The sequence below is a fragment of the Melanaphis sacchari genome, unplaced genomic scaffold (assembly GCF_002803265.2).
Source record: "Melanaphis sacchari strain LSU unplaced genomic scaffold, SCAv2.0 Contig28_pilon_pilon, whole genome shotgun sequence".
Classification (NCBI taxonomy): domain Eukaryota; kingdom Metazoa; phylum Arthropoda; class Insecta; order Hemiptera; family Aphididae; genus Melanaphis; species Melanaphis sacchari.
In genome coordinates, this window is record NW_020271162.1 from 1,134,096 (window position 1) to 1,149,238 (window position 15,143).

Below are 15,143 nucleotides of genomic sequence, written 5' to 3' on the forward strand. Positions count from 1 at the left end.
AAGACAAATCCTAACTTTGGAAATAAACGCGTGAAATGTGTGATGTTCTATCTTAACTTAAGAAAGGTTTTTAAAGGAGTCTTCATCAATAAAAAGCCAACAAATGTCATAAATTGAATAAAAATAACATGGTATTTTGTTGTTAAACTACAAATTATCTTAAAAAAACCGATAGATTTATTTTTAACGCCTATATATATATAATGTATATATACTTTATAGTTTGTACATGGTAATTCTTTTTTAAGTGTACACGTTGTAATATATATTATGTATAATATAAATCTTATTTAAATTTTTTTTCTCTGACGTTTTTAAAAATGACTAACCAACCATTCGTTTTCCCACTAAAAAAGTTACTGAAGTCAAAAAAAATTGAATGAAGTTTTTAATTAAAAAAAAAAACATTGTAAAATCAATACATTCATTACTATATAATATGTTACTAATATTATAAAATTAATATTATAATATAATTCATTTTTATAAATAAAGAAGTTGGCTTTTTTCCTAGATTCAAATGAAGTTACGGTATATAATGTATTAATTTGATTCGAAATGTATTAATAAAATAAAATTAGACAAAATTTATGTATATATATATATAATATGTTTATTAATTACAACAAATAAAAGTATCAATAAATATAAACTTAAACTATTACCTACAATTATAGTATACTATTTGGTATTTACAATTTCCCTGTATATTTGATGAACTGTAAACTGTATACATATATAATTACATTTGTAAATATTTTGTTAAATGTATAAATAATTGATGATTCTGTAGTATAAACAATACATATAAATTACTAAAATATATTATGAAACTACTTTAACGTATTTAAATTAAAATAATTATTTATTATTTACTAAAATTTAAAATAAATCAACTACTAAGATTAATTAAGAATCCTAAAATGAATCTCGTGAGTCGTGACCATAAAATATCATACACTTTATAATTATTTTTACTTTTGTAAAAAATAATTCTAAAAGTATTAGTGGTTAAATATAATGAAATATTATATTAACAAAAACATTAGATTTTGAAATGATAAGTGTAGTTCAATGACAAAATATTAAATAATAATCTTGTATATATATTGTAGGTATTTATGTACCATATAAGTAATTTATGTACTTGATTTTTATTTATTTGTATAAAAAAAAATAAGAAAATAATTTTAATTTAGTTTTTTTCACCTTACACAATTCTTTATTTTTTTATTTTGGTTTTATAGCACTTAGACAAGTACTTGGTGTACAGTACACCTGAAGTATATTTATATAGTATTAGTATTTTATTATATGAAAGACATTTTTTTCAAAATCAAATATAAAGTTCGATATTCAAAATAATATTTCAATATTTTAAAGTAATATCTGTACGTTTCTTGTTTTTTCTGACCACCGATACAAATAGGTGTCCAACTACGCTACGGTTTATAATTTTGGTCAAATATGTGTTTTGTAATGTATATGATTTATACTATTTATTTATTTATTTTTATGTTTTGTATTTTGTATGTTCTTTATCGGATTCTTTTAAATTTTTATTCTCTAGATTTATTTACGTGGTAAATTTTGGTTACATTTTAAGTGTATAATATTTAAACTATTTAAAGATAATTAAAATCAATAATAAAAATAAATCGACTGCGGTATATAGCACATATCTATATATTATATACAGCTATACTGAAAATACTTTAAATTGAATTTTTATATTATAATATATAGCATAAAAAAAAAAAAATGTATATATTACTAACGATTGGTATGTTTTGAATAAAAACGATGGATTTAATTTGCCTTTATTATCAATTCGAGTATTATAAATTCAGTAACATTTTACTTTTAGAAACCAAATGAAGCTAGGAAATATGCACAGGTGTTTTAATTATGTAAGTGTGGTGTGTTTTTCTATATAGAAGAACCCACCGAAAATAATTAACAAATTAAAACTCAATATTATAATGATAAATCACCATATATTGATTTCAAAATTTAAATTATTTTAACATTTCCATTACAATGATTTACAATAACGTACACACGAATTTTATTAATAGTACTATAATATAGCATCATAGCAGAAGGGAATAATTATCTGTTTTTTTCTTTATTTTTATTTTCTCTGTTTTATTATAGGAGTGATAACCATTAGAGTGATTACCTACGAACAATCGACGTGTGTTAAAAAAAACACTCATAAAACCAGACCACTAAGAGTTTATGACGATATTGTAAATAGAGCGTGCAGATTATATAGCTGATGCGGGGTAGAATCGAGAGAGAAAAAATGGTGCACACTGTGTAAAAGATATTTTTTTTTTCCTAAACAAACATTGAAATAGGCACCTATCCATTGAATATGTCTTTATTGCTTTACTATATATTATAAACTATTTAATCCCAGAATTCTATTTATTTTTTTTTATTTTAATCTCCAATATGAAAATATTCCGATAAATGTATAGTATACGTATACAATTTATTCTACTACCGTCAATAAAATTCAAACAAATATTCTACCATAAAATGTGATAAAACTTCATGTAGTAATTTTATTCTTGTAGACTGAAATAAATATAATGTGCATTTTTATTGAATATATTATTATTTACGATTTATTTCATTTTCAAGGAAATTCTCTGGTTCATGAGCGGATTATAGTTCAATGCGTAAACAGTTTTTAGTATACAAGCAACCCCTCAATAAATACATTATTATCCAAAATTCCAAAAATAAACATTAATAACGTCTAAACTGGAAATAAAATATTTTACAACTGTGTAAAGGTATATTAGAATTCTCATTTTCCGCTTACGGACAGTTGAAAAATTCCTATGAATTTAACTGTTCAAGATTTTTAGTCTACATCAAAGAAAATTAACTTATAAAATAACAATTGGTTTTTGAAAACCTTCCTACGTATATTTGATAATAGTATGTCAATATAATTGATTCCAATTTACTTCATATTGGAAATCATTTTTTTTCCACTTATTTGCTTGTTTTTTTTTTTTTTTTTTTTTTTTTTTTATACAAGTACATACATATTATATTTTATTATTACCATTATAACTTTCAATGTAAAGAACTTCAAAAGTTCCTTTAAATTATTATTGATTTCAATAAAAGTAAAAACATGAAGTCGTTTAATATATATATATATATATATTAAATTATGGTAAATTAATTGTAATGAAGCCATTAATTATTTTAATTAAAAAATAATTTTTATTTGTAGTATCCTCAAATTTTACTAAAAATAGAAATTAAATGATTCTATATTCTGTGATTTATATATTTTTTAGTACAATTTTATTTAATACATATATGAAACTGCAAACTATTGATGTCCGATGAAGGACGCTTCATCATTTTTGATCAATATTATCTATTTTGATTTTTGGGTAGATAATTTTAATATAAGGGTGAATTTAAACATTAATATATCTAATGGTATTTTAATTTTAAAGTAAACACTGAACATTTTAAATTTGTAATTTAACGGTTAACCATTACATTTTATTATACCATATAGTTTTCTTTCTTTTATATAATATATGGGCAGTTAAGCCATTAGGCCAATTCTTTTTAACATTGAGATCAACAACAAAAAAAATTCTTTTGAACCCTTATTTAGCATGTTGAACGTTCACAGACGGTCGTGCAGTGTCATTTTATGAGAAATAAACTACCTAATTGGAAACATCTGAGCGATTTCCTTTTTCAGATATTTTGTGAAAAAGATTATTCTTCAGTATATAATAGTATGATAAATTAACAACATACATATTATACACATTAGTGTATTATAGATTATAGAATATAGTAAACGCAGATACAGATTCTGCGAACGAATATGTTTGGCGACTTGTAAACCGACCATATTACACGTGACCAATACAATACTAATGTGATGGCATTATATTGAACACAAAATATTCGTTTCCGGCATAATGCGAAAATTAATACTATTCGTTTGTATATTTTCATCCAAAACAGTTCACATTAATCATCGGTGTAAAATATTATTATCTCAATAACCTTGCAAAATGTTATTTTTATTTTCTCGGAGCAATAACGCGGCATGCACCCTTTCAAATAATCGCATAAAAGGTACAATATCTGCGAGCTTTTCGAAACTTTTAGAATATAAGAGCTTATGGAATTATGTCAAATTAAATTTGTTTTGTAATTTCCGAGAAATTAAAGCGCGCACTTTATTGTACAAGAATCACATAAGATTCGTAGGCAATAATGTACTATTTCTGATTGAGACGATTCATATGTTTGTACAAAAATTGTACTTGTAGCATTAGTATTGTACTAGTGAAAAATAGGACCGGATACAAAAGGCCACATGCCCAAATGTCGCTCATTCGGTCATCACTTCTTCAAGCAAATTAATATCTTATTTAAACCTATGACACTTATATAGATGTTTATTTTGTGACCAATGTGTCTTTTTTTTATTCTTTGATACCTCCAATAAAGGTTTGATTCTAAAGTATGATAATATCAAAGATTTTTGGACTTCTGGTGTCGATAATAGATTGTATAATGTTACTGCCAATGATGTAATTTAAGTAATAACATGGTCTATCCAATATCATTAATTACCAACAGCAGTAGACGGTATGGTCGATGTATAGGTGTTAACAGACAATATAATATAATATAATAGTATAAAACGCGCACGTTAAGTTTCACGCAGGAAACTTTTGGATCGTGTGCGATGCTAATTTCCGCACATTACACCTTTATATGGGTGGTTTTTATTTCATGTAATATATAGATCTATATATACCTAAATATAACAATAATACGGATGGTCAAATAAAAAAAAAATTAATAATATTAATATAATGTGCTGTGCGTATTGTGTTCTGGTGTTCAGTATAAGTATTTTTGATTTAATATATATTTTTTTTTGATTTTTCAACCATTAAAGTTTATAGTCGTCGTATATATACAAGTTGATGAACAACACCGCACTAAAAATATATAGTAACGTTTTCGTGGAAATGAAAAACAAAAATTTATCTTGTATAATAAGTCTATATAATATTTAAGGATGCCAGCATGTCAATGCTAAGATACATATTATACCTATATGTATAAGTACATTATATTATATACAACTCTTTTTTTAGAAATTTACTTCTATTAAAGTATATATTTTCATTTATACAGTAAATTTATAACTTTTAAAGGTTTGTTCAAAAACAAAATCTTTTGATAAATCATTATTTTACGTTTGAATATTCAATTTTGTTAAATTTGAACTTAAACGTTTAAAGAAAATATTTATTACTACACTAATTATTTTTTTCTGATTTAAATAATAAAAATTTAGGAATTGTGTATCATGTTTTCAAATCTTAAGTGTTAAAATAAAAAAGTTGTTTGAATCTTTAACTACAAAATAATTTGTAAATCAAAAATCTGCTTATCGCTTATATCTAATAACTATATATTTTTAAATAATTTTGATGCTCAGTAATCGTTATGACTAAAAACCTGTCCAAAAATTATATCAAAATTATAAAAGTATAATTTTTGGATTACAGTATTTTTTATATCATAACGATTGCCAAGTTTCAAGATGAACTAAATAGGTAACTTATACATATAAGTTATGAATCTATAATATCATCATATGATGATTAATTATTTATGTAAGTACTTCAAAAATATGTTTTTAAACGTATTAACTATTTAATTTTTAAAATATTTTTTTATGAACATTTAGATTTTGAATTTTGAGAAAATTTGTCAAAATCTTGAAAATAATAAATTATTTTGCAGTTAAAAGTGCGTAGAAACATTTTTTTATACCTATCTAAGATTTTCATAAGTAATTCATACTGGAACCATAGAATCTGAAAAGTATATCATATGGCAATTTTTTTAATAGTTATTTTAAGTTCAAATTTAAACAAAATTATTTATTTAAACATATAGATGCATATAAATCACTATGAAATTTTAAATGTTATTAAAAAAATGTACCTATAAAAACATTTGTCAATTATTTATAAAAAAATTGAGATAAATAGAGATTTTTTTAAACAATATTTCGATTAAAATATAAATTAATATAGGCAACTATTCGATCATCGGACAAGAAAATAACAGTATGAGTAGATTAAGAATATAGTTTATTTATATACAATGCAATGTTGGGATAAAGAACGGACAACATTTGAACGGTTTTCACCATTGACATTTGTAGCCTCGCGAAGTATAGTTGAGATAAACAGGTAAGCTGATAAAACGGTTATAAAATCCCGATAAAAAGCTACCGGGAAGCTTTTAAAAAGATTTTATACTGAAAATTAATTACCTACACTCGACTTTATCACGTACTCTTACTATCTTGCAAATTGCAGTATACTTTTATACTAGGCGCCTCGTGTATACATTTATTTAGGATAAATGTAAACAGTATACCAGCTTTAATAGTTCTAAATCCTGGCAGTGTTAATAAACAATTCACTAAGACTAAGGTAGTTGTGACAGTACTATTGGTAGGGAAAAACATGTAGGTAAAAGTTGAAGGTTTCGACTTGAAGCTCCGGTATATTCTGGTTCGTAATAACATAATACGATTACACAATATGGGTATTCATTTAGTATAATATTTTAACTATTTTAAATTGAATAAAAAGCCATATAATTTCATATCTAAGAATTTTATTGATAAAACATCTTAAATAATATAACATATTATCTAATCTATGTTCATTAAAATACCTATAAAATACTATTAAAATTACTCAGTTAAATACAATTTAATAGATATATGAGAATCCTCTCTTTTTTTTTATTTCATAACAATCTATATTATTTAATTAATAATTATAAATGTTAAAAAATATTGTATTCAAACATTATATTTTATCAATATTATTTTAACATTAATTTTGAGTAGAATAATAGATATAATGCATCCATATATATAAATATATAATAATATTATACTATAATAATATATTATTTATATATTACACAGATAAACAATCTCTACTTTTTTGTTAAACGCATTGTAGACTTTAAACTTAAAACAGTACAACTTCATGATTAAACAGTCTTTATAAAAAGTTGTTCAAAGTTTGAAATGAATCATTTGTACAGGTTTCGTTATTTAATTCCGTATGCATACATTAACGTAATAGGTATAACGTACCCCATTCAAGATAAACACGTCGGACAAGGAATATTTTATTCCAACTTGTCTGTTTAATGTTTTTTACGCTAAAGTACATTTTAACTTCGAGAACAATGATACGATTTTAATTCAAATAAGTGTATTTGTTAGCATAAAGGCACCCTGTATAGATATTCACAACGTTTTATTTGAGCCATCAAAGGGAGTAAAATGCATTAAAAAAATAAAAAATAAATAAACCACAATAGGAATGTACATTTTAAGTATAACTGGTCCCATTTTTAAAGCATATTGTTAAATGTGTTGATCCCCTTTAGAAGGTCCGCTGAGGGTTTGACACATTTGTGCCGCCCACATCCACCCTATTTTTCGCCAATGGGAGATAGTTTATTTCAAACAATAAGATTTTAAATGATTCATAATCAAAACATTCTTTTATCCTCTGCACACTTTGCTGAAATAAACGTAATTTTGCTATACAATGCACCCTATAAATACGCGCTTTTTGCCAATACACTTGTCAGTATAATCATCAAAGATTGAAAAATTACAATATTATTAAACAGCCGTTTAATAACTCATCATTTAATTCCTGTAGGTGCATCTAATTTAATATTTTTGATAAACACTTTATTTATATAATCAAGCATTTAAATGTACACATTCTAATGTGACGTAACCTCTTCTCAAACCAATAATGGTTTAATATACACCTACCTATATCTTCTTTGAGTGCCGTATTTATTAACAAACGTTAGCTATCATATTAGCAATTTGATCTTTTATACCTATGTATAGAATTATAATTCAATGCAAAGAAAAAAATAAATAAACAATATTTGTTATACTATAGTACTTATATAATATATTATAATAATATTTATTTAACTCTGTTTATTTACTGGTCAAGCAAGAGATTTATCTAAAAAAGTATCGTATTTACATTTGATAGAGTACACACTATAAAATAGTATATAATATTATATACAAATACATCATAATAGAGTGATAATTTCTTATTTTTTCTGAAAGATAAAATATATATTTCAGTTGCACGTACAAATAAATTAAGTCTAGTATTCTACTATAGAAACGTGTATCATCAAAAATTGTTCGCATATTCAATTTCACGAACCATTGACGACTTATAAAGAATTTTCAAAATTAGATTTTACACAGTGCAACATTTAACAATAATAAAATAAAAATCATGTTACACTCAAGGGATAGGTTATATTAAAATAAGCGAAACCTTACAATTATTATTATACACATCGTATATTGTGGCTGAAAGAAGAATTTCGATACACGTTTATACAAACAAATCGCGCAAAACATATTCAATGATTTCTTGAAGGGTACAATGGGTACATGGAAATGTATTACTCAAGTCGTTCGTATTATTGTCGTAAACGAAAAACACATTTCACTTATTCAAACATATTCGAACACACGTGGCACTTATACATTTATGGTGTCTATTGAACTATAGTATTGTTTTACGCCCCAAACATATCTCAAAAAAAATTAATGTCGATGTACGAATAATTGAACGTGATGATTGCAGTTTAGTGCAGGTTATGTTAACTAAATATCAAAACCTTCTATTGTAATATGTTTACCTAAAATCGTTATGAATTTAACGAATTTAAAGTATTGTGTATGCCTTACTATTCAGTATTACTATACTGAATGATGATATTCGTCAACAAAGGAGCGTATTTTGCACGGTTGTATCATTTTATAATAGATTTAATATTTATGTGTTATGTATAAGGGGATTTACTGTAAACATATGCAAATCAAACCTAACCGGTCCATAACCCTGTAAGTGGCTACCTTTGTCAACGTATTATATCTTTTGATGAGACGTATGTGTAATACATACATTTTACAATAACAATATGTATGATAATGATGAAAACATAATAATAATTGCGATTACGTCCGTACGACATTCGTACCCATCTTTCTATTATATGATTATGTGCGCGTGATGTAAATAACAACAAACGAACAAAACGCAATTGTCTCGCGACGAGTAGGTACACCGTTTAGCTGGTACATCACAACAGTATAATGAATTAATAACTACAAAATAAAACAGGACGTTTTGTTATATTGTAATTTGTAATAGGCACATAAATAATATACTATGCATACGCTTAACAACTAGTAACGATAGCACATCCACCCGGGTTTTGTTGTATCTACTACGTGTACGTGATTATGTCACGATGTGCACGACAGCTTTTGTGGCAGTTTATATTGTAATATAATATATATTATCATATAAACATTCTAGTTTCATGAAATACCTAAATTCTTTTTTTCGAACTCGGAATGTTTTTCATGAACGGGAATAATATTATTATGATAAATTTTATTTCTTGTCTTCGGCTCTGGACGTCACTTGCAGCCATTAATTGAAATGAGCCTTATTGGTTAATGTTATCGCTTTCAATATTCGGACCGTATTCAATTCATACCAAATGTTTTACATCGGTTAAATTGTTAATGTGTTAAAACGATAATATAGAAGACCCAGCAGGCCGAAGAAAAATCTACAAATCATGTTTCGTTCATTATAACGTTTGGCAAGAGTATATTAAATTATACTTCAGTAAGAAACCGACGCAGTAACCGGACGTACGACAAGTCAAATGTGTTCGATATTATAACGATTCGCATATTATCGTACGCCGCACTGGCCGTTTCCATTTATAACGTGTCACTGAACGCACAAAATTCAACAACAATGCGGGACAAAGACGATCGATTTATCATCATTTCTCTGGTCTTAAGATCAATTTTAAATTTCTATACAGTACTACATTGGCCATTGTTTACTATATAATAAGTGTTATATAGTAAGCGCAGTGTGTGAGTACAAGCAGCCCTGTGTGCCACATGTGACACATTGGGATTCGGACGTCTTGCTGCTTCAATAACAGCCGCCAAACGAAAAATCTATAGATATTATTTTTTCACTAACTTATATACAGCAACACTGCGGGAGCACTATGGTATTATTTTAACTATTTCATATAGAACCCGTATATAATATACACACAATAAAATAATAATGCAGTGTCCGAGTGTCCGACCTTTTCTGTACAATACAATAATATATATAGTAATATATATCTGCCCTACATCGCATTACCCATGTACTTTAACTGCAGGTACACCCGCCTTCCAATTATATTATAAAATGCGAAAGAATGTATTTTATACTATATTTCTAACAATTTCGAATACATTAATAACATTGTCAAACATATTATTATTATATTACATCCCTTTCTACAAGCGCATTGTGTTCGTATTGTGTTTCTTTGTCCCAGCGCACCATTGTCCCGTGTGCATGTTATTTTGTTTCCCGTCGTTTAGTACTTTTCTTGGATTTCACGCCTGACCGTAACACTATATAGTATATAGTATACGTATAGATAACATATACCTGAAAATTGAAATACCAATAAAATAAACATCAACGATCCTACCTTCTTTTATTCATACTTAAATTATTAGTGTATAAAACAAATATACGACGACTTCCATGGCCGTCTGTTATATATGCATAATATACAATATATATACTTAATAACCAATTTTATAGTATATACCATGATTAATTAGATAGGTATCATCATAGTTATACTAGTTTTACACAGTATGCGCATCTCCTTCACTTCTAGTCTATGTTGTAGTTCTTCACTTCTGATTAGTTGATTTAGTTTCCCATATTATCATTAAATAGTTAGATTAGTAATACCCATTTTTTCTAATGCCATCAATTTCGATTTAAACGGAATATAATTTCAAATCATTTTTCGAAAATTCAATCATGTACAATTTCTTATATTCGCGATGTATAATAAATAATAATTGCAGTGATATAAATGTACCTATAATTCATAATGTTATTTAATAACTGTATAATATTGTGTTCTTTTTACTAGAAATACTTAAATAAATTCTAGATCTATGAATGTTATCATTTCACATTACTACAATAATAAAATGCCCGTAAGATGAAATTAACAAATAATACAGTATTGAATATTGGTACAGTGATAACGGATTATCAAATTTAAATATTTATGTATAATGTTAATAAGCGTGGTGTAGTATAGAAATATAAATTAATATGAATATGCAAACAAAATGATATAATTTATGTATGTATGCTTAATTATACAAACTATACAATTCACAACAATTCAAATATATTTTTTTTAATTCTTATTCTACACAGGTAAAGGTAGATAATAACATCAGCCGTCACCATAGCTATATACACCGTGATTATATATAAATATGATAATCAATGTCTAAACGTAAGTACGACTTATTTTTGGGTCGTTTTCAGTTAGTAAGGAGTCTGATCTCCTTATACTATTCTATAAGGTAATTCTTACCAGGACTAAATAAATAAATTATATTTTTAATAATTAAGTTTGTAGAATTGGGGAATAAATAAAAAATATTTAGTAAAATGGATTATTTCAAGTTTCAATTATAAATATTTTTTAACTTTAACAAAATAATAAAAATCGTTTGAAGATAATTAATTATTATTTTTTATACGAATATCATATTTGAATTTTGAATATCCAATCTTGTTAAAATTTGAACTTTAATAGTTCAGTCGTTAGTAAAAAACTAAAATTGTGGCTGTATTTTTGATATTTTTATAACGATAACTGTAAGAACAAGTATAAACAATCATTAAATCCACACTAATATTAAAATTAACGAAGCTAAACGTAAACTATTTCAAAAATGATTTACTATTTGTTTATTCAGGTATTGTCCCATTTGTTATTTTTAGCACATATTATTATTGATCTAATTGTCAAATAAAATCAAAAAATGGTTTTAATTATTATTTTGAATGCCTGACTATGAAAACCTATTGAAACAAATTCCAAAAAATATTATAAACATTTTAATATAAAAATAAAAGTAACCAATAGGTAATTAATAAAAAGTAATTTGTTAATAACTACTTGTAATCTATGAGCTTCAATAAAAATTGTAATTGAAACAATATCATCAATTAATTTTATTAATTTAAATAATTCATTATATAGAATATTTGGAAATTAACAAGTATAATATTATAAGTGAATAAAATAAATGTTAAAATTAAACAAAAACATACAGGTACAATGTACAAAATCAATTTTTTCATTTCGATAGTATCAACATTTTTATTATTGTTAATTCGTTCATAACTTTTTCACGAACAAAAAACTAAAACATTATTAAAATCAAATAATTTCGTCACGGTAGAATTAATTGATATAAATACTAATTGTATTAATAATAACTACATAACAGTATATTGTCGTCATTCAACTGGACGATTCGATTATACATTTACATCATCGCGGTCGGTGCGCTGGTTTTATAACACTTATGTACGCATTTGAAATTTCTTAAACGTTCCCTCCGATCAAATAATCGAACACGATTACATTTTTATAATATTACTACACTCTCGTGTTGTAAACATACAGACGTTCACAAGCGTAATTAACGAGTCGATAAAAAGAATCGCCCGAGTGTAAACGCGCGCGTATCACTCGCGGTGTGAGTACCCATCGTCATAATAATATATTATAGTGGATTGTCGCACGCAAAGGGTGCGTTTGTCCCCCCATCATCACAACTCGCAAGTCCTATTCGTTGCCGGATATGGAATATTCCATATGTAACACGTCATATTGTTATTATTTTGTACAAATATAATGTGAAACCATATCTTTATGTATATTATAATATATTGTAATATTAAAATATGTATACTCCAATTCCAATATTATAGATTCGGATAGAACAATAGAGTTACAGAGTTTAACTTGATAGGCTGAATTACATTCTCTATAGGTAAATTAAATATGAAATTCAATATTTGGTCTAACCTATTTTAAATGGATTTATTAGGTTCATAAAAGTTTTAAAACTCTTGTAGTGGGCCTATAACTGCCCTATATCCGGTGTAGCGAATTCACCATACACGATGTATATGACGTACCGCAATACAATAAGAATACAACACAACATTTACGCAGCTTAGGAGGAGCACTTCTCACCAATATAGTGAAAAAATAATTGCTTTAACCTGGTCGTCCATTTCGTACTTCAACGACATATTTACATCACTGATTTGGTATGACTTAGGTTAGGTTAATTTAGGTTCCTAATCTTAATAAGTGTCGTATCGTATTGAAATGAGTGTTATTGTTATTATTTATAAACAAACTAATATGTAAACAGACCAATATTAAGATGGCGTGGATCCGAGTGCTCACAAAGAATAGAGCTCCAAACTCTTTTGATATCTTTTTGAGTATTTTTTTAGTAACTTTTAATAATCTTGATTACTATAAGCTACTATATAGTTAAAAGAATAATAGTATTTTTATTTTATTTAATATGAAAATCTGTAATAATATGTATCTAAATAGGTACATAAAATGTATCAATTATTGAATAATTTACCACTTTTTTTTTCTTTAGAAAACACGTATAATATATAACTATAGTGACATTGTTAAAACCTGTCCAGTTTCCAATGACACTTGGCAACCGTTAAAATTTAAAAAAAAACGGTAGCCTAAAAAAAAATGTATTGATAAACTATCATAACCCCTCCACGGACTAAGAATTAAGATGAAAAATGAGAATATATTATGATATTTTTTAAAATAGCATAGTTTTCAGAACACAAAATTTAAAAATCTTTAATAATATCGAATGACAAGATAAATTGGACGAGCTTTACTACATAATTTTTTTTTAGTATACCGCTTTGATTCCTTTAATAAAGTGTAATTAAATGGTTAGTTTAACTTCGATTATAAATCAAACGGTAATCGAAAGTTGTTAATATAGTAAATAACTTATATCAATTTGATTATCCATTTATCATAATTTATTCATTTAAAATTACAATATTTGATAAAACGTAACTAGAATACTAAAAAAAAAGCAATTTTTTCGACGTTTATCAGAACAAGGAGACATGAAAAAGATACAATCTCATTATTAACTGGACATATGAACGTTTTAGACAAAAATCTCAAACATATTTTTGGAAATCAAGAAGTTTTCAAGGGCTGCAAAAATATGATAATTAATATAAATATGTATTTAAATAAAGTAAAGGCAAAATTAAAAAATTAAAATAAAATTAACAAAAATCTCATTCAATTGTCCGTAGAAATACAATAGTTTAATTATAAATACCTTGTCTGCGACCAGCTGGTCAGATAAATTTTATCCACGCCTATGTGAACCGTCATTTGGTGATTCTGTTCCAAACTTTATAGACACGCGAAAACCTGTGTATTTTGCGTTTTCGAATTAAGACGGATTGTATTGTGAGAACACATATAATTATCGTATAACGGTAAGTAAATATAAATCTATAATTAAATTTTATATATGAATGGATTTTGCAGGAAAATAACATCATGTTGTAATAATATAGTGTTAAACAATTTTCATTAAAAAAATGTAAATTGAAAATGAATAAAACGTCTTTTGCATAATATTAATAAATAAAACGTAAATATATTTATGCATTGCAATAACTTAATAACACACGAATATTTTCACCGACAAATCAATAATAAATAATAGTATTATAATCCTTACGATTACTTCATCAAAACTTTCAAGTGTGCCTCGCTCGTGAGTGACACGAGTGCATGACAATATGTCGTATAAGTATACATAACCACACATAGGTAGATAGTATAGGTACTCAGCTAAACTCCGCCGAGGCGGTCGCCTCGCACCGCAGGTAGGTATATAAACCATAAATACTGTTCAGCCTCTATCTAAGCCCACAATCCAAAATCAGTAGGTATATGTAAACTTATATACTTTATATACACATTTTTAAAATATGTAGGTACAATTTTATTTCCGAGTGATT